This window comes from Podarcis liolepis (assembly GCF_965112155.1).
Source record: "Podarcis liolepis genome assembly, chromosome: 10".
In the NCBI taxonomy this organism is placed as follows: Eukaryota; Metazoa; Chordata; class Lepidosauria; order Squamata; family Lacertidae; genus Podarcis; species Podarcis liolepis.
The window spans coordinates 29,543,784-29,569,498 of NC_139562.1; the positions used below are offsets into that span (position 1 = coordinate 29,543,784).

The 25,715-nt window shown below is 43.0% G+C and overlaps 1 long non-coding RNA gene across 1 annotated transcript; it reads left to right on the forward strand.

Moving 5' to 3' along the window:
- The first annotated feature begins 1,195 nt into the window (after window positions 1-1,195).
- LOC310687387 lies at window positions 1,196-24,997 on the forward strand. Its single transcript, XR_014516395.1, has 2 exons — window positions 1,196-1,616; window positions 22,617-24,997. It is a non-coding gene; the product is annotated as an uncharacterized lncRNA (long non-coding RNA).
- Window positions 24,998-25,715: the final 718 nt, after the last annotated feature.

Here is a 25,715-nt window from a genome sequence, read left to right on the forward strand (position 1 = left end):
TGGACAGTGTTTTTGAGTCTGACCAAACTGTGGGAGGCAGTGGAAGACAGAAGTGCCTGGCGTGCTCTGGTCCATGAGGTCACAAAGAGTCAGACACGACTAAACGACTAAACAACAACAACAGCCCATAACAAACTTAGTCCTCCAACCTATCACTTGTCACAAAGTAAACAGCTGGTATATTTATAGTGGTATGTAAGCTCCAGAATATTGGCAAACCATACTGGACTGGACCATACAGTTGCCCTACCCAAAATGTAGCTCATCAGGAAGAAAATGGTTTCACCAAGGCTCCCTCCCTGATGTCTGCTCAAAAGTAAGTCCTACTGAATTCAAGGGGGCGTACTCCTATATAAATGGTGTCACAATACCAGCCATAGTAGTTTCCTGCTAATGATTAGAGCAGGCATAGACAAACTGCAGCCCTCCAGATGTTTGGGTCTACAATTCCCACCATCCCTGACCACTGGTCCTGTTAGCTAGGGATGATGGGAATTGTAGTTCCAAACATCTGGAGGGCCGGAGTTTGCCTATACCTGGATTAGAAGTCTAAACAATGTGGAAGACTGGTCCATGAGAAGAGAAACTGGTAAGTGGAATCCATATATGAAAAGACAATCCAATCTCAAGGTGTTCCACATCAAACCCCCAAGCCCGCTTAGCCCTTCATTATCTTATCTAAACATTTGAATGAACTTGCATGCACAGGTATGCATGTGCCATCACTATCTTCACAGCAGTGCCTAAATAAGAAGGTGGCAACTGTTTTATCTGTCTCCTGTCTTAGGGGCACAAAATTAGTGTTGTCCCAAAGCAGCCTGAGGGAAAAAATGGAGGGTCTCACACAATTAAATATTTCTATACAGTAGAGCAGAACTGGGCGGGGGAGGGCAGAAGAAGTTTGACACACAACGGCCGAACAATAACACCAGTGTGCTGACGGAATGGGAGACCCATGAATTGGAAGTTTGATAAGGGCTCTCTCTTTCTCTCAACAACCCCTTCAATTTCCCTCTGCACTCTCTCCCCCCTTCCCTTCCCTTGCCTGCTTTCTTGTTTGGGCTTTTTAACAGTGCACTGTCTTTGTTCAAGATACAGGTGAACAACAATCATGTGATTAATACACACACAACCACACACATGCACAAAGCTTTTTAAAGGCCCGTCCTGCCTTGCCTCAGAGAACCAAGGAGCAGATAGGGCTTCGAGGAGTTGAGAGACATCAAGAGACGGGCTGCAGGCCACAACAGGGCTGCCTTCGGGTCGTTGTCGTTGCTGTGAACTTTTTCCGACAGCCAGAGAACCTGCAAGGGCTTGGGGTGCCTCGTCCCCAAATGGAATGCTTCTCCATAGATACAGAAGCAGCATCAGATATTTGGAGGCTGTGAGGAGAAGGTTTTCGTTGTTTCTGAGGTGAACTATGAAACCCTATTTGATGCCATTCTTCTTGGTTTTGAGGTCTGCTCTCTCTCAGGCTCCAGTCACCCAGGCCCTGTTGACAAACAGCAGTAAATTGGCATGGATTTTGCTTGTCTGCTTGCCTCTATCTGTCACTGCTGGTGGTGTCAGGAAGTCTCACTGGAACTAAAGCAGGGGGATGGAAAAGAGAGCTGAAGGTTAGTCATCTTTATTTACGCCACTTTTTAAGTCACACAGAAATTGAAGAAGGGGCTGCCTGCAGTGGCAATCGATTAGCCATTCCTCTTCAAGGTCCGAGGAGTCTTTCATATGCCTTGAAGCCTTGCAGAGGCAGATTCCAGCAGAGAAAGGACCCACAGAGATTCTTCTCATTTCCTTCCTCTGCTGTGCCTCACACAAAAACCACTTTCTTTCACACTCGTGCAAGCTTCTAGAGCCTTCCACCACAGAGTCTGCCTCTCTTGGGTTCTCTCTCTCTCTCTCTCTCTCTCTCTCTTTCCCTCTTTTTCTGTAATTTGAAAGGTGGTTGTACACCTCCAGAGTCAATGAGAAAGAAATGTGTGAGGCAGAGGTGAGAGATTGTCACTAATCTTTCCATGCTAGGACTGTTGGGGGGAGAGTACAAATGTGGAGCCACCCAAAATATTCCAGACAATCATTCCTCCAAAAGGAAACAGCTTCTAATCTCTTAGTATAAACGTGGCTCATATGTGAAGATGACACTTGGCAGCTATGATAGCATCATCACAGAGGCAAAGAGGGCATTGAGGATCCTGAAGAGGCAATGATGCATGTGTGTATCTACAGGTATATAAAGAATTCTAATCCTGACCCAGCCCTTCCTTCCTTCCTTCCTTCCTTCCTTCCTTCCTTCCTTCCTTCCTTCCTTCCTTCCTTCCTTCCGTAGCTGGCCAGTTCATAACTTTTATTTTTTCTTATATCCCTTCTCTATTATAGATAACAATTTTTGCTCCAGGGACTTTTAATGGTGCAATTCTAGGCATGTCTACTCAGAAGCAAATTCGGTGGGCTTCCTCACAGGTAAACAGGTATAGGATTGCAGCCTTAATGTCCCCTGAAGCTAAAAGTTTGGGGTGGGAGTTCTTCAACTGCAGGAGGGCGGAGTGGGGGCACACACAGATGTTCTGCTGGGGTGACACACAGCTAGCTGAATCGTCATCGAGACTGCAAAGGGGAAATGCCAGTAAATTGCCAGACAAATTTACAGAGGGCCTGCAAAATATTCTCTTTGTGTAAGGTCGCCCCTAGCATGACGCTCAGCAAGGGAGGGGGAACGGAATGCCTTCTTTATGATGCTTGTAAAGTCTCCAGCTTTGATTCTGAACATGAATGTAACTTTGCTGACTAGCTTCATGACTCCTTCTATTCATGTCCCAGGTCCTTGCATTTGCGAGGCATTCAGCTCTATTTTAGAAACATCATTTGACCTAAGAGCTCGCCAGTGCCACCTCCAAAGCTTCTCGTGTCTGAAGTCTAGGGAGCCTATCTACACTTGTAGCCTGGTTTTGTAGCATTTTAACCGACATGGCCACCTGCAAAGATCAGGCAAGGTGCTGACAGTTCTCCGCTGTTCACTGCGGCTATACTCTCTGTGAAGAGATTCCTGGCTCCTCTCACAGAATGCAATTTCCAGAGTTTTCTGGGGAGGGGGAACGGCTGCTCAACCCTGTTTAAATCCATAGAGTACTTCTGCCCTAAATGGTGCTCAGTCCGTTTAATCGACTGGCATAACTTTCCCCTTATTACAGGATGAGAAACAGCAGCATGAGGCCATAATAATCTGTTTAGGCAAGTGGGAAGGCAAAGGTCATAGTCTCGTCAGATCTGCTTCATTCTCAATATTTTCTAGTTCTTGACTCAGTTGAACAACCTTCTCCAACCCAAGGACCTAAGAAGATCCTGCTGGATCAGACCAGTGACCCATCTAGTCCAGTATCTTGGTCCCACAACATTCTGCCTACTTGCCATTCCCAACAACTTGTATTCAGAGGCATAGTGGATGGAGAACATAGGCATCATGGCTTGATAGTCTTCTTGAACTTGTGACCTTCTCTAGGCAAGGCATGTGTTCTTTGGGTCAGGAGCAAGACAAATAGGCCATGTTAGTGCTTCTTTTACTGTTTCACCCATAACACGATTTAGCCCAGTATCTTATCACCATATCATCAGCCTTATTGCAAATCCTGTGATCTTCCTGATGATTTATTCTCATCCTTTTCTCCTTGTTGCTAAGCAGAAAACTGGGAAGTCTATACAAATAAGAAAGCAATGAATAAGCACACTTGTGTTAAAAACAAACATCATGGGTTTTAAGACCGTATGGGGAGAAGGGGGGTTCGTTTTGCTTGCCAACATTTTTGCAGCATGTGGGGAAAGGCCACAGCTCAGTGTTAGACCATCTCCTTGGCATGAAGAAGGTCCCAGGTTCAGAACCTCACATCTCCAAGTAGAACTTGGAAAAAAACCTACCTGAAACCATGGAGAACTACTGCCAAGGAGCCCAGCACACAGTAGGACAACTGATTTTCATTTGTCAAAGCAGGTACACTCACTTTGGGTGTTCTTGATGAAATGGCCAAACTCCACATTATGTTAAGTGTGTCTTTGCATTTATGTGTGGGTGTGTTTTAGCAGGTGTCTTCCTTCCCCCAGCACTACCACTACCATCCAGATCATAACCGTCGTGCTGGTAGAGAGGAAGTTAAGCTTCTCCCACAGTCCTAATGAAAATACCTGCTATGAAATGCTGTTCTATGATTGGCACCAACAGCAACTTCCCTTCTGGGGCAAATAGTAGCTTCCAAGCATTATTCTCATCAGAACCATGATGGGAGGCAAAGGGTTAAAGCCCCTTTCCTCTTAACACCATGGCCCATATATAGGTCTGAGCAGGAGAAGTAGCAGCTATTTTTTAAGACACACACAGAGAGAATTAACATAATGTGCTGCCAAGGCAGGATAGATATTCTTTTAAGTAAGGCTGATCCCAAATCCTAGTCATGATAACTGAGGTCTCTGGAAATTATGGAAGGGTCTTCAAGAACTGGGGAGGTTTTTCACATCTACTGTAGGTTGTAATTTGCTTTCCAAGCCAGTGGAAATGTGAGCATTTGTACCACTGAGATTGTTCTGTGATATCTGTGAAACTACTGAGAAAAGGGGGACCGGTTTAGTCCAGTCCAGTGGTTCTTAAAATGTGGGGCAGGCCCAACTGAAAGGCAATGTCAGGTATGAAAAATAAAATGTACCTGTTCAGGATCACATCTAGTCTGCGTCCTATTTAGATCAGGTCATTTTTATACTGCACCTGCACCTGGAATCCACAACCAGATATGATGGGGGCTGTGTGTTCGATTTATTTTATGCCTCTGGTGTCACTCCTAAATTGGACTACCATTTTCAGGAAAAGATTGAATGTTACCCTAGAGCCACTGCATTTCTGTCCGTCTTGAACTGGTCTAGTAATCAGATCCCCAAGCTTTGTTTCTGTTTGATTGCTTCCAGGGGGGTGAATGATGCAACACCATGTACTCCCCACCCCAGAGTATCTTTTGCTTTGGTAAATTGATGAAACTCATGAAACAATACTTCTCCCATTTTCTTTTATCTGTTTGCCCAAAGCCAATGGATATGAGGAAGTTGAACATTTTCTGCGTTTGTTTCCCACTTAGGGAAGATTGGACAGTTCTTGACTAAAGGAGGGTTTAATGGTAAAGCACAAGCTTTGCCTATAAGGGCACGGCACGTTTAGGTGAAATGGTATTGGGAACACCATTGATAAAGCCTGCAAACACCCTCCAAACCTCCTTGCTCGAACTCCAACTCTCCACAGGTCTCAAAGGTCGGTGCAAGGACTCCTGGGATTGCACTTGCAAATGCTTGTGGGATTGCTCGACACTGTTTTCATGCCAGTGTCTGCAGTTTTCACACTCTTTTAGGGCTGTTTTTGCCCCTTTTCCTGCCACTTCGGGGTCTGCAGCAATGCGCGTGGTCGTAGGCGAATTGAATGCTCATAATCAACCTGCCCATTACATTCAATCTTCTGCAGGAACCTTCTCCTTCTGTGGTGGATGGCACTGGGAAGAAGACCATCTCTGAGAGAGCACTTAAGTCTTTGGAATACTCTTCCAAGGCCAGTCCCTTGATGGGCTTCTGCCACCAAGTCAAAACACAATGGTTTCCCCAATTTTCCAGGGGTATTGACTGAACTAGCTTTCACTAACCTGGTTCCCTCCAGATAAAGCTAGTGTCCACCAGATGATGTTAGAATCTGTTTCCTATCATCCCTACCCACTGGCCACAATAGTTGGAGTCCAGCATTTCTGGAGGGCATCAGGATGCAGAAGGCTAGATTAGACTCCCCACAAAGTATGGAAATTTGGGGAATACTATGCTACTGATTTATTTATTTTTACAGAAGGTTAACATGGGATTTTAAAGGACAGTGGGAAGGGGCACCATATAGGATTGAATCTTTCTGCTTACCAGCTAATAAGCAGGAGGATCTGATCCTGACAGTCCTGCTCTTTTGCAAGTGGCTTTGCACAAAGGAACAGCACCTGTTACCACAGAGGATCCGATTCTGCGCGGTGCTGCTTCACAAGCGGGTTTCCTGCAGGAAAGTTGCTTCTAAAGCAACTGCCACACCCACAGTGCCTTTGATCAACAGCTGTTGAGCAAAGGCATTGATCCTGTGTCAGGCTGGCAAGAAGGAGAATCACAGCATTGGACCTACTTTCTCCTAGAAAGACGCCACTGCTGGTTATGTAGGCCTTGCCCTTTTCATGTGGTTTTCCCACCCTGCCTGCCTCTCATTCTTGCCTGATGCCCTGCCCTCTGGGCTCTTCAAACTAACTTGTAGCCATGACTAGCTGTACCTGATTTGTCTCACACCTGAGTCCCTCCAAATATGCCTGCTTTGGCCTTGGCTTCAAGCCTAGGCTGAATTAGGTGCACAGTCCTAATTATTATTATTTTTATTTGCTGCTGCTTTCTATCCTAATGTTTTAAACCGTTGTCCTATTTGTAGTTCATATTTTTACCTGTATTTTATTGATTTGTTTCTAAACTGTCCTGGGATTCATTTGAACAAATGGTAGTTTAGAAGTGCAACACATAAAATTAATAAATAGCAGAACTGTGGAGACAGTCTGATAAACTGAGAGCCTGGTTTTAATCAGAGGTCCAGCACATATATCCACTTATTACAAAACTGTTTAACAGACAGAAATAGATTTACAATGGCAAAGGAATCCTTTTTCCTGCATAACTAGGGCCTCGGGAGATCAAAGAGGAAATTGGGCACAGACTATCTGTTTGCTACCTGCTCTGGCAGGTGGTTCCCTACCTTCCACTCACTTGCTATTTTAACTCCTTCATGTCCTGATGGACTGTGTGTGTGTGTGAGAGAGAGAGAGAGAGAGAGAGAGAGAACGAGAGAGATGGGAGGATACTTGTGTTTTTCTGTGGGTGTACACACATGTAAGTACAGTGGTACCTCAGGTTAAGTACTTAATTCGTTCCAGAAGTCCGTTCTTAACCTGAATCTGTTCTTAACCTGAAGACCACTTTAGCTAATGGGGCCTCCTGCTACTGCCGTGTTGCCGGAGCACGATTTCTGTTCTCATCCTGAAGCAAAGTTCTTAACCCGAGGTACTATTTCTGGGTTAGCAGAGTCTGTAACCTGAAGCGTATGTAACCTGAAGCGTATGTAACCTGAGGTACCACTGTATGCAGAACCACTGTCCAGCATCACATGCATTCCTTGGGACCCCAAAGGTTTGCCCACCCCTGGTTTAGTAAAATGGGGTTAGCTTGTTAAGCATTAATGTAATAAAAGGGTGGGGGCAGGCAGAGCTGTAGCTAGGTGATCTTGTGCCCCTGGCAGAACTGTCCAGGTTGTGCCCTCTAGCCACAAAAAATAGGGAAAAACAGGGCTCCTGCATATCATATAATGACTCTCTATTCAAAACATTTTCTTATGAGGCAATAATCAATATTTTTATTTATAGACATATTTATGAACATATTTTTAAGCTGATTTTGAGGGGAGACCCCAACTGCGCCCCTGGCGGGGGCCTTCTTCACCACCCCCTAGCTATGGCCCTGGGGGCAGGATCCTGTCAGAACCTTGGTTCCGAGCATATTTTTCTGGCAAGAAGCGTGGTTCTCTTGGTGGAGGATTGAGTAGAGTCTATAGGGCAAAGTAACTTCCCTGCTTTTGTCTCTCTGGGTTTCTGGAGTGTCCCAGGAAGTCAGGGGAAGGGTTAAGTCAGGGACTTTTCAGTCTGCTGCTTTGGTCCTTGTAATTCCTCCCAGGGAATAAGAATGGGAGAACAAGGAGCTCATTCTGTTTTCGAGAATTAATAGCAAAGAGTCATCTGGGGTGTCATTCAAGCCGTGATCGGCTCCCAGAGGAATGTGTGTGTGTGTGTGTGTGTGTGTGTGTGTGTGTGTGTGAGTGTGCACATGTGAGAGAGCGCAGGCCTAAGGCTGAGATGCCAAAGCAAGGGCAGACACAGTTCTGTTGGTAACCAGAGGTATAAACGGGCATCCAGTTTCTCCTTGTGACTCCTCAAACTCCAACAGCCCTGACTCAGAGCCATTTTAATCAGTCTGTTCTGCCACAAAATTAAGGGTGACCAAATCTCTCCACTTTGGTTTCTTTCAATTTCTCATTTTTCCAGCCTTCAGTTCTCCATGTATCTACACAATAAGATTTAAAAAAAAACTTTAGAAAAACTTCTCTTGAAAAACCACCAGCATTTTAATGCATTTTTCTCCCAATATGCAGATTTTTGTATGCACATTTGCCTAATGCACACATATTTGCAAAGTAACTTCCCCTAATATAATGTGTTTTTCACTAATATATGTGTTTTAATCCATAGTTTTCCCTAATATATACATTTTTGTACACATTACTTGGCTGGTGAACTGCATCACAAAATTCATATAACTGTGAATCTCAGAGAATGGCTGTTTATCCACTTGAATATATATTTTCCTGAAAGTGCAAATTAGGTAGGTTTGCCTTTAAATGCAAGGTTAATCAAATTTATGCCCCCTCCATTCCTATGCATAACAAGCAGCTGCTCTTTCCTTACCTGCGGCTGTGGCTTCTGCTTTTCCATATCCCAACAAGGCTGTTTAGGTACCTCAGTTCTATCTGCTCTATGATATGTACCTTTACCCTCTTGGGTTGGGGTATTTTTAGGTTTTGTTGTTGTTGTTGCTGTTGTTGTTGCTGGGTTGGGGGTTATTGCTGTTATTGATTGTTTTTGTATATTTGTAGATCTTATTATGACTCATGTGAAAATTGTCGATTTTGTTATATACCGTATTTTTCACTCTATAAGATGCACCAGACCACAAGATGCACCTAGTTTTTGGAGGAGGAAAACAAGAAAAAAAAATTCTGAATCCCAGAAGCCAGAAGAGCTGCACAGTGAAGGCAGCAATGCCTCTTGCTGTTCTGGCTTCTGTGATAACTGTGCAGCCTGCATTTGCTCCATAAGACGCACACACATTTCCCCTTACTTTTTAGGAGGGAAAAAGTGAATCTTATAGAGCAAAAAATACGGTACTTTTTGATGTTTGTTGTTTATGACTACTTTTGTGATACAGTGGACCCTCCAGATACGAGCGTAATTCATTCCAGGGGTCCGTATGTACCCCGAAAAGTCCGCAACATGAGGCACCACTTCTGTGTGCATGCATGGTGTGATAGAGCGCTTCTGCACATGCGTGCGGCACGCAGAGCACTTCTGTGCATGCATACACAGCAAAACCCAGAAGTAGACACTTCCAGGTTTGCCGCGTTCGCAACCCAAAAGTTATGTTACCCGTTATTTCTGTTCCAATCACTGCAAATTTTGGACAAAATGGACTGTTTCAAGAAGTGGCAGAGAGATATTTCAAGATTTGTCTGGCAGGGCAAAAAGCCCCGTATAAAATTTAAGATTTTAACTGATGCTAAAGAAAGAGGTGGATTTGCCCTGCCAGACTTAAAACTTTATTATGAATCAGCCACCTTTTGTTGGCTGAGAGAATGGATGCTTCTTGAAAATACGGACGTTTTGGATTTGGAAGATTTCAACAATGTATTTGGTTGGCATGCATATTTGTGGTATGATAAGGTCTAAGCACACAAAGCATTCAAAAACCATATTGTAAGAAAAGCACTGTTTAATGTCTGGATAAGATATAAGGATTTGTTAGAAAATAAAACCCCAAGATGGCTGTCACCTATGGAGGCAAAGGCCCAGAAAAAACTCAATATGGAGGCCAAATGGCCGAAGTATTGGGAAATCTTGGAACAAGAGGGTGACAGATTAAAATTACAGAGCTTTGAAAAATTAAAAAACAGAGTGCGAGATTGGCTCCATTATTATCAAATAATGGAGGCATATAATCAGGACAAAAAACTAGGTTTTCAAGTGGAAAAATCAAAGCTGGAAACAGAATTGTTAGACTCTAAAGTTAAGAATTTGTCAAGAATGTATAACTTGCTATTGAAATGGAATACTCAGGATGAAATGGTGAAATCTGCTATGATTAAATGGGCATAGAATGTTGGACATAATATTATGATGGCTGACTGGGAACAGTTATGGACCACTGGTATGAAGTTTACGGCATGCAATGCCTTAAAAGAGAATTTAATGAAAATGATTTACAGGTGGTACATAACACCAGTCAAGCTTGCAAAAATTTATCATTTGCCTGATAATAAATGTTGGAAATGCAATGAAACTGAAGGTACTTTCTTTCACCTTTGGTGGACATGCCCAAAGATTAAGGCATTCTGGGAGATGATCTATAATGAAATGAAAAAGGTATTTAAATATACCTTCTTAAAGAAACCAGAGGCCTTTCTCCTGGGCATGGTGGGCCAATTGGTGCCAAAGAAGGACAGAGTTTTTTTCATGTATGCTACAACAGCAGCAAGAATACTCATTGCAAAGCACTGGAAGACACAAGACTTACCTACCAGGGAAGAATGGCAGATGAAGCTGGTGGACTACATGGAATTGGCGGAAATGACTGGCAGAATCCGAGACCAGGGAGAAGAGTCGGTGGAAGAAGATTGGAAAAAATTCAAAGCTCATTTACAGAAATATTCCAAAATTAATGAATGTTAGAAAGATGCTGGAAAGAAGTTATATGACTTTAGTAGAAATATTATAAAGAATTAAGTATGAATAGATTGACATTGGGTAAAGAAGTAAATTTAAGTTTAAAATTGCGTTAAGTTAAGCTATGGAACTAAATTTGTGAAAGAGGGAAAGGACTTGCTGGAACATTTAATTGAACTAGAATACAAAAAAGGAGGTGTGAGGAAGTCGAGGAAATAAGCAAATGAAAGATAAGGATATGAAAATATGTGGTTCTTTTGTATGTTTGTTTGTTCTTTTTGGGGTTTTTCTTTTTCTTTTTAATGCTTTTGTTTTCTTTTTTTCTTTTTTTATTGTTGATGTTTTGTATTTCTGTATCTATTTTTGTTTTTGAGGTTTTGTAATTGTTTATTGCTCATATTTTTCTCTTGTTTTGTTTCTGTCTTTTTTTAATGTTTAAACTTTAATAAATATATTTTTTTTAAAAAAAAGAAAGTTATGTTACCCGAAGGTAACGTAACCCAAGGGTCCACTGTATTTGTAATTACCGTATTTTTTGCACCATAACACTCACTTTTTTCCTCCTAGAAAGTAAGGGGAAATGTCTGTGCGTGTTATGGAGTGAATGCCTGCAGGTGGCGGGGGGGGGGGAATCTGCTGCAGTCGTGAGCAGAGGATCCATAGTTCCCCTTCCTTCCCTCCTCCATGGTTACAAAGCATGGATCCACATGGATCCTCAGGATTTTTGCATTGGTCTGCTCCAAACTCACTGTCAGATCACATGTCTGTGGCCACAGCATGAACCACAAAAATCATATATCCACTATTTCGTTTAGAACATTTTTTTCCTTGTTTTCCTCCTCTAAAAACTATGTGCGTGTTATGGTCTGGTGCGTGTTATAGAGCGAAAAATACGGTATGTAATTTTTCATGTGGTAAGCTGCCTTGAGCATGGTTTTAAAGCATGGAACTGTGGCATACAAATCAATATGTATGAATGCAATGCTATTATTCTAGAAAAAGAGGCGCCAGAACTCACCATGAACACCTCCCTTGTTCTTTTAGAATGGCTATGGCGCCCACCTGAGAGGTGCTGGAACTGAGCTCCTTTGAGTCCCCCCCCTCCCCGATAAAAAAGCCCTTCATATATGTTTGACCCACAAGGAACGAAGGCTCTCAGTGGAGCTGATGCATCTATGGCAGAAGGTCTACACCTACCTTCCTCAACTTGGTACCCTCCAAATGTTGTTGGCTTACAACTCTTATTGTCCCTGATGACTGGGCATGCTGGCTGGAGCTGACAGGAGTTGGAGGCCAACAACAACTGAAAGAATACCAAGTTGGAACATTTCTGTGTGGGTTGTCTGCATGGGCTGAAACCTTCCCTTATTATAAGGATGAAAGGCAGAATTCCCATTCCTGACTACAGGGTCATTAACAGCATCAAGCAACCCATGGATTATCTCTGGTATCAATAGAGTATGCCTCTGAATGCTAGTTGCTGGGGGGATCATTGGCGGAAGACAGCTATTGCACTCATATCCTGACATTGGGCTTCCTATAGGCATCTAGCTGGCCACTGTGGGAAATAAGATGTTGGAGTAGACAGATCCTTGATCTGATCTAGCAGGGTTCTTTGAATGTGCTTATGCCATGTTCCCGAACGACTCGGCTTCTAGAAGGTTTGGACCATCATCTCTGGCCACTGACCATTCTGGCTGTGGCTAAAATGTTGAAAACATCTGGAAGGCATGAGGTCGGGGAAGGATGATTTGATGGATGATTATTTCCATCAAGTATTACTTATGATCTTCCCACGGCATTCAAGTTGGCTGCTGTTGGCTATCCAGCACGGCTTGTGATTGGGCCACAGAATGGTCTCATCCAGCCCTGATAGTTCAATATCAGGGAAAAATATGTGTCAGGGGGAAATAGGACTGGACTGCTGCCTTCTTTGTGGATTCCCCAGCTGTTAGTCACATGAATGCTGGAAAATGTTAATCTATATGGATTATTTAGGCCAGTGGTCCATTAGTCAAAGTGCAGGAAAAAACCTGCTCTGCCCAATATCTAGATCTGCAATTACGTAAGTCACAAAATGATAGCTAACCTATGTGGTCTTTCCTCTCCCCCCCCCCCCACTATAGCATACAAGTTAGAGGGATGGATTTAATCCCTGTTTTATCTACCACAGCTGTCATACAGGAACCCAAAGATTAATATGTAATGTTGTAGATAGCAGATTTCTCTAGAAATGAAATCTGAACCAAATTAACTACAGTGGTACCTCGGGTTAAGAACTTAATTCGTTCCGCAGGTCCGTTCTTAACCTGAAACTGTTCTTAACCTGAAGCACCACTTTAGCTAATGGGGCCTCCCACCGCCGCTGTGTGATTTCTGTTCTCATCCTGAAGTTCTCATCCTGAAGTTCTTAACCCGAGGTACTATTTCTGGGTTAGCAGAGTCCGTAACCTGAAGCGTCTGTAACCTGAAGCGTATGTAACCCGAGGTACCACTGTACTCTTAAAAAATGCATCTGAAAGGTTTTCTGGGGGAAATTTGGTTGTTGGATGGCATAGCTTCATTTCTAGGGTTTCTCCTTTGCGTCTCTCTCCTCCCACCCCACCCATGAACAACACCAGCATATCCAGAATTTCAAAGGATTGTATGTATTGGTAAATCAGTGAAATCTATCACAGACGGCATAAAGTCAGTCAATACAGGTAAGCAGGCTACTGAGTTCTAATATTACATACAAATTCAGGAGAGCTAGCAACGTGTTAACCTTCACAAGATCCTAAAAATATTTTCTTGGAGGCAAGTCTAGTTTCAGATGTGCTTAGGACTAGTGGAAAAATAAGTAGTGTGCCTATAAAAGATAGATAAATTTAGAAGTTATGCTTTTTGGTCCTGCAAATTACATTTTGAGACTATTATATTTCTAAGAAGTAGATTTAGCAAGTTGCAACATCATGCTTTTGTCATAATCACCCTCCATTTTAACAATGAATTCCAATGAATATCCAAAATGTAACAAGGGAAATGGTTATCTAATTTGCTTATATGTTGTTTTATGGACACGGCAATGATTCCTAAACTTTAATGAACATGATTCACCAACAGAATTTTGCAAGCATTTGTGAAGTACTCATTGGTTCCAAATTCTGAATGACTGAAAGTGGTTGTGCTTGCAGACTGATACGTTTGCAATTTTGCCTTTCTCTTACTTTCAACAGCCATCAATAAGGCACTTATTGGCTTGTGTTTTTCTTCAAACCCACTAATTTACTTAAAGCAATTGGATATCTCAAAGCAGTATAAGCTCAATCCATTTTCTCATAAACATGCCCAGTCTTACTACCCATAGATTTGTTTCATATTGTAAGGTGAATATAGAGAGTGGAGTGGCCATTGATAATTTGTATGTGCTGATACTTGTAAATGTTTGCAAATTTAAAATTGTTAGGCCTTGAGGATACGTTATAAATGCACCCATGAATGAATGACTGGAATCCAGGTGATCTTAACTAGCCAACACATTTTAAGCATATTTTAAGATTCTTGTGGTGCCAGTTTTAAGTAGGCTCTGTTAACACCTTATTTATACTTTTAAAAATTATTATTACCTTTACTTCTACTGAAAAACTAGCAGTAGTCTGGTATCAAATGAGTCAAGTCAACTGACCAGTATGTTGACCTTTTGACCTGTTTTATCATCTCTTTGCTTTTGTTTCCTCCCCTTTCATCTGCAATGTCCATTTGTTCTCACTTCTTAATGTACTCTCTTTGGGGCAGAGACAGTTGCTTTGTTCTGTGTTTGCTATTAATCTGCTTCCTCTTCAACATCACTGGAATCGAGTAAAATGAGCCACCATTTGGTATCAACCATCAATGGGAGCACAACGATGGAAGAATGCCTACAGTTTAATCCCTGTGCTCCTCTTCCTCAAAGGAAAGACTGTATATACAAACCCATCACCCTACAAATAAGGACCCATTGTAGAGGAAGGGTTAATAAATGATGTAAAGAAGAGACCATTTAAGACATGGCAAACCTTGACCTTTCATAAATCATACTGGCTCGGTTGCGAGTGTGTGGGGGCTATACGCAGCTGCGCGCGACGTTGACATTGTTCCCACCATCTCTAAGTGCAACAAATCCCTCTATTGTCTTCCCAGTTTATCTGGTTCCTCTTGTTTATTAGCAGAGGTTGTTTGGCACTGGTTCCAGCCCTGGGCGGGTGGAAAGAGTGCTGGCACGCACCAAAGAGGGAGGGGGGAGGGGGGATGAGAAGGCTGTATCAATGGCGTTATTGTCCCACCATTTTTGCTTCTGCTGTAATGATATGTTTGAAAAAAGGGGATTAAAGAGAGAGAGGGAGTGAGAGAGAGAAATCTGTGCAAAGGACTTGGTAAGAATTGTTGTCTGGGCCCCAAGCGGATGCTGCTGCAGCTGGGAGGATGGCCCAGGACAGAGGCGCGACGGGGCTGCAGTGCGCCTTTATTCTGTTCCTTTGGATTCTGATCTGTCGCTCTAGTGATAAGCACTGGAATCCACAGGTGCCTATGCATTTGTTTTTGCATGTGGAGGTTGTCCCCCAATTTCACCTCCATCTTCCAGAAGCTGCTGTGATATCATGGCGATTTCAAGAAAATTATTATATTAGCATGGTGGTTTCAAAGACATGACTACCATTACCATAAGCAATATTGACCACCCTAGGGGTTTCGTTGTTAACTGCTACAAAAACTGACACACTACAGTGGTACCTCGGGTTAAGTACTGAATTCGTTCCGGAAGTCCGTTCTTAACATGAAACTGTTCTTAACCTGAAGCACCACTTTAGCTAATGGGGCCTCCAGCTGCCACCGGAGCACAATTTCTGTTCTCATCCTGAAGCAAAGTTCTTAACCCGAGGTACTATTTCTGGGTTAGCAGAGTCTGTAACCTGAAGCGTATGTAACCTGAAGCGTATGTAACCCGAGGTACCACTGCATTGTCTATACAGACCCCACTTTGCTTTATCTTGATTAAATGGGCCTGTTCCTATGTTTGTGCAAGGCTGCACAATCCTCACACGGGGACCTTAACCACCCCAAGTTTCCCATGGGAAGGTATTCATCTGCAGGTTTCTCTCTATGAAAACAACTACCAACACAAACATTTTAACATGTCAGAGAGAGGGAATTCCAGATCAAACCTTCTTTCTGATGTGACATATCACTGATGCAGAGGTTATATTTGAACAGGGCAGTTTCAAACTTGAGGTACTACAGGCCCCTTCCAATAGACTACGTATATAGAAGATGCATATGGGAATAAGCTCTTAGCTTTCTTCTGGCAAAAGAAAGTTTAGGCTGCAGTGCACTGATTGTGTTCACGTTGTGTCCCCTCTGGTTCTTTCCCTAGTAGTGTCTTTCTAGCTCATTGTGTTTCCCCAGTCCTATTTCCCATGCATTGTGTTGTATTGACTTCTATACTGGAACAGTAAGTGAAGAATGGAAGATGGATAAAATAAAGGCCTCAGTTCCAGTAGAGAACAAGAAGAACCCAGGAGGTTGCTCTTTTTTAAAAGAGAGAGAATGGTAAAATTATTGTTTTTGTGGTAACTGTACTGATGATATTTGACATGGCGGCGGCAGCAATATCACACATTATTTGAACCATGTTGTCTGATTTTCTTTAAATGGATGGGGACCAGGATTCTTAAAGAATTATGAGCCCCAAAGGAAACATGAATTAATACATATACTCCCAAAACCATAGAGTAATTGAGTTGTGAGCCCTACTGAAAATATTCTGGCTCTTGTGATAATCCCCCACTTGCCCTGCCCTTGCAGAAGCCCTGAGTGGGGCACTGGCTGAGGCTTCTGTTTTACTGCCAATTTGCTCATCATCAGCTTGGCTCCAGCAGGGAGGTCAGAAAGTGATCAGGAGGCACTGGAAACTTCGTGTCTTTCTGCTGCTTTCAGAATCAGACCCCATGAATCTCTCCACCAGCAACAACCCTCCCACCAATCACATGCACATACATTTCAAGGAACCTTTAAAAGAGTTCAAGCCTATGAAAGTTTTGCATGTTTTTAATTGGAACGATCTTGAAGATTGCAAATGGAGAGATAATCGCCTGGCCGAGAGTCTGAAGAAAGAAAATAGTTTGTTTCAGATTAAATGACAGCTACACATGATCTGTACTCTTATCCCACTTTTACCTCTAATAAATAGTCATGCAGGTTTCTGTACTGTTTCAAGAGCCTACAAAACGTGTTTGACCTCTTTGGTGACAGTTACCGTATACTCAGTGGTGTGAAGAGGTGGCATCCATATCAAGCCATTGTTGACTATCTTAAAAACTGTGTTATTGTCTTCACCAGCCATACAGGGTTATAAATTGGAGTTCCTCAAAAAACAGAGTTAATGGAGACCAATGGACACTCTGTGTTGCAAGCAGTCAATAATGAAATTAGAATACAGATCCTTTGTTTGGATGAAGAGGCAACCCCTCTGTTGCAAAGGAGGAAGAACACATCTCCATATGGATATATGTATAACAGAGAGACTGAACAAATGCAACAACAGTTAAAACCTTTGAATATGTTTGTGTGTTTAGGCTTCAATCAAGGGCTGTTCATGAAAGAAAATATTATTCTGTTTCTTCAGTGAGTTGAAGGTGGTTTGAAATTCATTAGCTATTTTGTGTACAAAAGCTGTGCTGAATATCCACTCACCCCATCATTTCTACAGGGCCTCACCAAAACTGAAATTTTCATTATCTTTTGGGGTGGCCACAAAATTTTGAAGACCTTTTGCAGTGACTGCGTATTTTATCCTAACTGAAAATAAAATATGGGGTGTCAATGGCTTTTGACTTTCTTTATTTCCCACCTTTTCATTTTTAACTAGAAAAAGGCTGAGCTTTCCCTTCCTTAACAGTGTGTCCCATGGGAATGACAACACCACATAAGGTAGCACCATCTTTTCCCTTGGGCAAAATTGATCTGATACATTTTGCTGCCTGAGGCGAAGGGCAAGATGGTGCCTCCTTCCCATTGAACTTAGAAGAGTTTGGATTTGATATCCCGCTTTATCACTACCCGAAGGAGTCTCAAAGCGGCTAACATTCTCCTTTCCCTTCCTCCCCCACAACAAACACTCTGTGAGGTGAGTGGGGCTGAGAAACTTCAAAGAAGTGTGACTGGCCCAAGGTCACCCAGCAGCTGCATGTGGAGGAGCAGGGAAGCGAACCCAGTCCCCCAGATTACGAGTCTATCGCTCTAAACTGGGCTGGCAGTTGAATCTTACTTCAACACTGGGGATGGAACAGAGTCCTCCACAACACCTGTGAGCAGCAGACGACTTTAGGGAGCATAAGATAAAAACAGCCCTGTTGGATCATGCCAGCGGCCCATGTAATACCAGCATCCTGTTCTCACAGTGGCCTACCAAGAAAAGCCTCCAAGCAGGACCTGAGGGAAACAGCATCCTCTCCTCCTGCAGTTTCCAGGAACTAGTATTCAGAAGCATATTGCCTCCCAGCAGTGGAGGTAGAACAGTCATTGTAGCTAGGGCCATTTATCCTCCATGAATTTGCCTGACCCTTTGTTAAAGCTGCTCAAGCTGGTGCCCATTGCAGGCTTCTGTGGCAGCAAATTCCATAATTTAACTGTGTGCTACATGAAGAAGTATTTTCTTTTGTCTGTCCTGAGTCTTAAGGACATAAGACAAGCCTGCTGGGTCAAGCCAATGACCCATCTAGTACGCCCATCGTCTTCTCACAGTGGCCAACCAGGTGCCTGTGGGAAACTCTCAAACAGGAAATGAGCACAACAGCACTCCGCCCACCTCTGTGATTTCCAGCAACTGCTTTTGTAGTGTATGCAGCATGACCATGACCTCTCTTAGGTACAATCCTGGGCAGTGTGTCTGGAGGTTCTGGGCTGCCCAGATGACAAGACCCCCCTCTCAGCCTCACTGATGTGGTCCAAAGGAAAGCAAAACAATACATTTGGCACCAGTTGGGCTGCAGGAGTTGCCAGGAGGAGGTGTCCAAGTCGCCATCCAACTGTCTTAGGGAAAATTGCAATGCATGAATCTTTCAGTTTTAATTTCTTTTCTTTCGATCTAAAGTATTTTGTTTTTTGTTTCTTTCCCATCAGGAGTTCAGTTTACCTCATTTCTGCTTCAGCTTTTGATTATTATTATTTTAAAAAAGAATAAGTCTGCATGAAAATTTGTAAGCTTTTCCAAACACATTTCTTTAATGTTAGACATTTTTGAAACGGTTTTGCCTAATTACATTTTTTTTTTGCAAGCAATTTCCCCAAATATAATGGATTTTTGTATGCTGTTTTCATTAATATATACAGTGTGTGGGGGTGTGTTTGTGGGGGTGTGCATGTGCGTGCTTGCGTGTGTCTGTGTGTCTGTGCATTTGGGGACATTTGGAGAATTGCATCACAAAATTCAGAGAAGGGCAAATTGTAAAGGATGGCAGCATTTTGGTTTGTGCATTGGTTCAGGATGTGTGAGTTAGGTAAGTTTGCATTAAAACTTAGGTAAGTTTGCAAACTGAATACATTTCTCCCCCATCCCTACCAGGGCTCCTTTAAGAAGAAGGGAAAGAAATGTAATAACATATATAAATAAGTAAAAGCAAAATTCTGCAATGTATTCCCACCACCTAGCAGAAGTATTCCTGGTCAGGATTACAGCCAGCCAGCCAGCCAGCCATGCCCTGCTCAAACAAGCCATTCCATTCCATTTCGTACCCCACGTACCCCTACACACACTTTCCTTTTCTTGCTGACATCCAGTAGTCTGTAGCTACTGCTGGTTCAGTCCTCATTGGGCTGTTTTTGAGGTCTGAAGAGGCAGGGATTAAGATTTGTATGTGTGCGCACTGCCTTCCACCAACCTTGAAAGTCCTTATTTTTCAGTGGTCCTGTTTTGCCTTAATTTTTGTCAGCACTCGTCACCTTAATTCACTATTAGAGAAAGTGATGCAGTCGCACCCAGATATTTAACAATAGACCTGAAAGAGGAATGACCCATGAAGATCTTTACTGCACATGAGTGTATTGTGCTCATTGGAAAGGCGCCACCAGTATCTCCATAAAGGGCAAAAAATGGACAGTGTTTTACCATGGATAGGCAGTGTGACCAGGTGTCCTCCTTGACAAAGGGTGGCCCTCCATCTGAAGGGCTGTCAGAAGCTAGACCTCAATTTTGAGGTATTCTCTGAAGGGCTGCCCAGTCCAAGTCTTGATTTAAGTTTTTTTAAAAAAAAAACAAACAAACTCTGAAGACAAGAGAGCAGGGGTGCTGAAATTGCCCATCAGCAATTAGCAACTGCACAACTGGACTGTGGACTGAGGAGGCACGTAAATCAGTAGGGCACAGTCTTACCTGTGGTGGTGAATTGTACTGTATCCCTATTTAAATTATAGTAAAAAAATAAATAAATTGTCCAGTAGCACCTTATCGACCAGCTAAGTTTGTTCTGGTATAAGCTTTTGTGTGCATGCACACGAAAGCTTATACCAGAGCAAACTTAGTTGGTCTATAAGGTGCTACTGGACAATTATTACTATTATTATTATTATTATTATTATTATTATTATTATTATTATTATTACTGCGTCAGACCAACACAGCTACCTACCAGAATCTAAATTATAGTAATTGGTTCAAAATCTCCCTCTCTGTGTTATGAAGATCTTTGCCCTCATATTACCCATTTTATGGCACATTACCCCATCCCTCCCATTTATAAGTGGCGCCCCAAGGGACATGAACCCTAGGGATGAGACCCTGGAAAATAGAGACTGCTGGAGTGTAAGCTGCTGCTAATGGTCTGGGTTTGTGGTGAACCTTTTTGAAACATGCTGTACAGGGAGATCATGCAGACTGATCCCCACAGGGATAATGACAGAAGTCAAAGGAAGGCTAGGGAACAGTGCAGACTCTCCATGCCCTGCCCTGTGACCTCTAAAAGTCCTGCACAGCCTCAACAGGCTTGGAGCTTTCATCAGAAGGCAAAGGCCAGCTCCAAGTTCCTGTGGACTTGCAAGCGGGAGACTGGCTGTGTGTCTAGCACAAATGCATTTATTGGGTTGGCTCCAGACTGTGTCATGCTCAAAGCAGAGAGTTTGTCGCATTGATTCCATGGACGACCAAGTCTGGAGCCACCCAGTGCAAGCAATAGCATACAACTACAAGATGCGGGTGGCACTGTGGTCTAAACCACAGAGCCTAGGGCTTAAAGATCAGAAGGTTGGCGGTTCGAATCCCCGCTATGGGGTGAGCTACCGTTGTTCGGTCCCTGCTCCTGCCAACCTAGCAGTTCACAAGCACATCAAAGTCAAGTAGATAAATAGGTACCACTCCAGCGGGAAGGTAAACGGCGTTTCCGTGCGCTGCTCTGGTTTGCCAGAAGCGGCTTAGTCATGCTGGCCACATGACCCGGAAGCTGTCTGCAGACAAACGCTGGCTCCCTCGGCCAGTAAAGCGAGATGAGCACTGCAACCTCAGAGTCATCCGCAACTGGTCTTAACAGTCAGGGGTCCCTTTACCTTTTTACAATACAATAAAAGGTAACCAAGAAATAAATTAAACATAATTTAGATCTAATTATAAAAGCATAAGAGACTGTGGAAATAAAAAGGCCTTCAACTTGCCACCTGGGGGAAAGCATTCCATAGCTGTGATGCCAATGTGCAAATGTACTATATTTTGAATCTTCCTTCCTTCCTTCCTTTCTTTCTTTTCTTACATTTATATCCACCCCTTCCTCAAATTGGAGTCCAGAGTGCCAAACAAGAAGAGATAATGAAAACATCTTTAAAAGGTTGGCTTAGGCGCCCACAATGCTTTTTCCAGGTCAGAGTACAGTGGTACCTCAGGTTACAGACGCTTCAGGTTACAGAGTCCGCTAACCCAGAAATAGTACCTCGGGCTAAGAACTTTGATTCAGGGTGAGAACAGTGCAGTGGCAGAGCGGTGGCAGCAGGAGGCTCCATTAGCTAAAGTGGTGCTTTAGGTTAAGAACAGTTTCAGGTTAAGAACGGACCTCCAGAACGAATTAAGTACTTAACCCGAGGTACCACTGTAGACAATATGGAACTAGATAGACCAACGGTCTGACTTAGCACAAGGCAGTGCCCAGCGTTCCTACCTTTCTATTCAGAATATGCAGCGAGTTAATGCTCCATTTTGTTTGTCCCTGCCTCTAGCTAGTGATTTATAACCTCACCATCTAGAATCCCACTGAGCAATGTGCAGTTTTTGAATTGACACACAAAATGTCTCCATCTTCCACAGAAGCTGCCTTCTATCCTCCCTCCTCGCCCACCAAACAAAGTCTCTCCCTTCCACCTCACTGCCACCCCCCAATCACCAAACCAATCTCTCTCTCTCTCTCTCTCTCTCTCTCTCTCTCTCTCTCTCTCTCTCTCTCTGGAACTTCCTTGCAGCTGCAGAGCTGGCTAGACAATCGGGTGTTTTAGAGAAATACATTTTTGGGCTAATTTGCCATGCATAAGTGTTTCTCCTACCCTTTAAAGGAAGGGAACAAAGAGCGTATTCTCCCAGCACTCTGCCCTGTTGTGAGGCGGCCCTGCAGCTGTACAGAGCTGTGCTACCCTCCGCTCTCCTGCTCCATTCTCTGCTAGCTTTGTAAAGAGATGGGCCTCTGCTTTTACCAGCGCCACGAAAAGACCATGCCGTCTCCAACCCCCTCCAATGTGCTTATTCTTCTTCGGGGAGGCAGATGGAGCAGGTGGGAAGGCCGAGATGCTGCTGCAGCAACATCACCCTACCTATAGTGCCTTTGTTTGTTTGTTTTTGAGGAAAGCTCCTTATTTTAAGAGACAGCTGTTATTCAAGGGATATCTCTCACTTGGTACGTTATGTCGCACTTCCAACACCAAATTAAAAAATAGGTCAGATGCAAATGGAATCAGGCGAAAGAAGCAGTCCTATGCAGGGAATGAAATTTAGACAATGTATCAATATACACTTTCAGTGGTTAAGCCAGGGTTGGGGGACTTTTTTTTTTTCAGACCAAGGGATGCATTTCACCATGGGAAACATTCCAGGAGCCATTTTCCAGTGGGATCAAAGGGCAAAGTGATCAACTGATTCTAGCCATGCAGAGGTCAGAGGTATCTACATACCCACAAGTCACCAACAAGCATTATAATGGTCCAAGGACCCATCCCAGCCAGGTAAGAACATGGAGCTGGGCCAATTATTTAAATAGCAGCTGTGGGAGTGGAGCAATCCCCCCCCTATTTACCTTTCTCCCCATGCTGAAGTCATAGCAATAATCTTCCCCCAAAGCTGATATACATGGCGTAAGGAAAGTTGATGCTGACACCAAGGGCAACTTCAGGAGCGACGATCAGAAAGAGAATCCATGAACTCTGAGAAGATTGGGTGAAGAGATTTCCTACAGGACAAAGTCCAGAAGTATCACTCTACCAAAACTCTGTGGGTGGGGAGAGAACCAGGAGTTTCCTTGGCCACCAGCCATACAGCTTAAGATGATTGCTCTACCCTTCCCAGACTCAACTCCTGAGCTCTCTATAGAGTTCCCTGCTCCACCAAAGCCAATACCTGTGGAATCAAGCAGTGACTTTCTAAGAACCAACAGATTTCTCACAGGGGGTAGAAGTAGAATCCCTGGTGCACCTGCAACTTAGTTAAGCTTTTAGTTGACATAAAGCAGTGATGGCCAAACTTGGCCCTCCAGCTGTTTTGGGACTACAACTCCCATCATCCCTTGCTAACAGGACCATTGGTCAGGGATGATGGGAATTGTAGTCCCCAAACAGCGGGAGGGCCAAGTTTGGCCATCATTGACCTAAAGCGTCACTGAAGCAGCATCTTAAACTCGTGAATTCATGGACCTCCTTGACTCAGCTATGCATGGAGCTCTCCGGGGTTCTGTTTCCTTGCTGAAACTTTTGTGTCACCTTCCAAATAATCTTCACAGATTCTGCCTGGAACAGGAGACTAATGCTGAGCCAATGCTGCTTGGTGAAAAGCCGGGCTTTCTGTTGTAATCAGGCAAAGGGCTGTTTCACATATGCAAAGCTGGGTTTGCCCTAACTTTACACTTAACACAAACAAAACGGAACACTCTCAACCATTGCCAGTCAGTTTCCTGGCACACATAACTGTAGCCACATGTTCCATTTTTTGGTATGTGCTTAAAATATTTTACACGCTTGCCTTAAAAATGTAATGCATGAAGTCGCCCTAAGGAGGATAGTGAATACTTACGGTATTGTGTAGTAGGAAAAGGATTCGCAACCCTGGAATTTGCTGGGATATGATAGGCTCCCAGCTGAAAATAGCAACCATTTGGAAGAACCTAGTTGGTTCTTCAGGAAAGGCTGACAGGTCTGCTGAGATTAAATATCAGCTGGTAATTGGGGGGCGGGTTTCAGAAAGAGAGTGGTGGGCTATCACAGGATTTTTGAGTAACAAATGAAGAAAAAAATAGAGCAGAAGTGAAAATTCCATTTTAAAACAAAAACAAAAATTCCATTATCACCATTCAAACTCTGAAGGCACGACCCATATGGGTAACATGGATTTCTCACCTCACCATTTGGAATTTGTGTGTTTTAGATTTGTTGGCATCTCTTAGTTGTTACAAAATATGTAATGTCACAAGCTTTTAACTCTCAGTACAGATAACATGACAGTCTACCCATCAAATACTCTGGGAATTAAATATCACATGCTATCATCATATAATACCAATACATAATGCCATTTCATTTCCATTATGAAATTTCAAAATACCAGCGGCTGAATATCAAATACTGAAATCTCATATTGGATGTCAAATACAGGTATTAAATATTTGGTAAGATGCCCCAGAAAATAAAAAAAGGTATTTGGCATCAATGACACGAAAGCAATTCTAAGAGAATTTAGAGAGCAAATTTCAGCTGAAAACAATGTACAGTGAAGAAGCTGTGGAATTAATGCCACTGCATTAGTTGGACATTCCAGAACATTCCAACTGTGTGGTATAAGATGGCATAAGACTCAAAGCCTTGTGGGCCTTCTAATTCTATACAAAATAGATACCATATATAGATGGATTTCCTTTGCAGAAAAATAGTTATGCATACCTATTATTCGTTTCCACTGAAGGTCGCTTGCAGATGATCCATTTGTTGAGCATTCATCCAGATTTGTTTAGACAAAGTTTGCAGAGAGGCTAGATGATGATGTATTGTACATTCATTCTTATTATTTTTTTTCTGCAGGGAAATTAGATGGCATTGGGCCTCCTCAGATGTCCTTTTTTATTGTACGTTCGTGATCATTAGCGGTCATGGTGGTGTTTTGGGGTGGACATGCTGCTTCATTTCCAATCAGTGCATGTCCCTTAACTCCCTAATGAAATCACATAGCTTTTATACCACAAGTGTCCCCTTTTTATGTTTGTCATGCTTCTGTTGAATGATATAGCACAAGAGTGACACTCCAAATAGTAGTAAGGGAGTAACACAGAGGAAGCATCACAGGGCAACTGATAAAACTGAGTGACGTGTGGACAGTCCAGTATAAATGAATGCACTATTATTGTATCAATGACATGTTGTAGAATATGCTCACACAAAACACCAGTCTGGGGGAGCCTGTTTTGCCAAACAATTGTTCTCCCACTCTTTCCATAATACTAGAACCCCCCAATTCTAGTATTATGAAAGGGCGGAAGACAACGTTTTCTGTTTCCACTTCCTCCATGCCCTGTATAATTTTATCCACTTCTGCCATATCACCATTTACCGTATTTTTTGCACCATAACACTCACTTTTTTCCTCCTAGAAAGTAAGGGGAAATGTCTGTGCGTGTTATGGAGCGAATGCCTGCGGGTGATGGGGGGGATCTGCTGCAGTCGTGAGCAGAGGATCCATGGTTCCCCTTCCTTCCCTCCTCCGTGGTTACAAAGCATGGATCCTCAGGATTTTTGCATTGGGCTACTCCAAACTCACTGTCAGATCACATGTCTGTGGCCACAGCATGAACCACAAAAATCATATATCCACTATTTCGTTTAGAATATTTTTTTTTCTTGTTTTCCTCCTCTAAAAACTACGTGCGTGTTATGGTCTGGTGCGTGTTATAGAGCGAA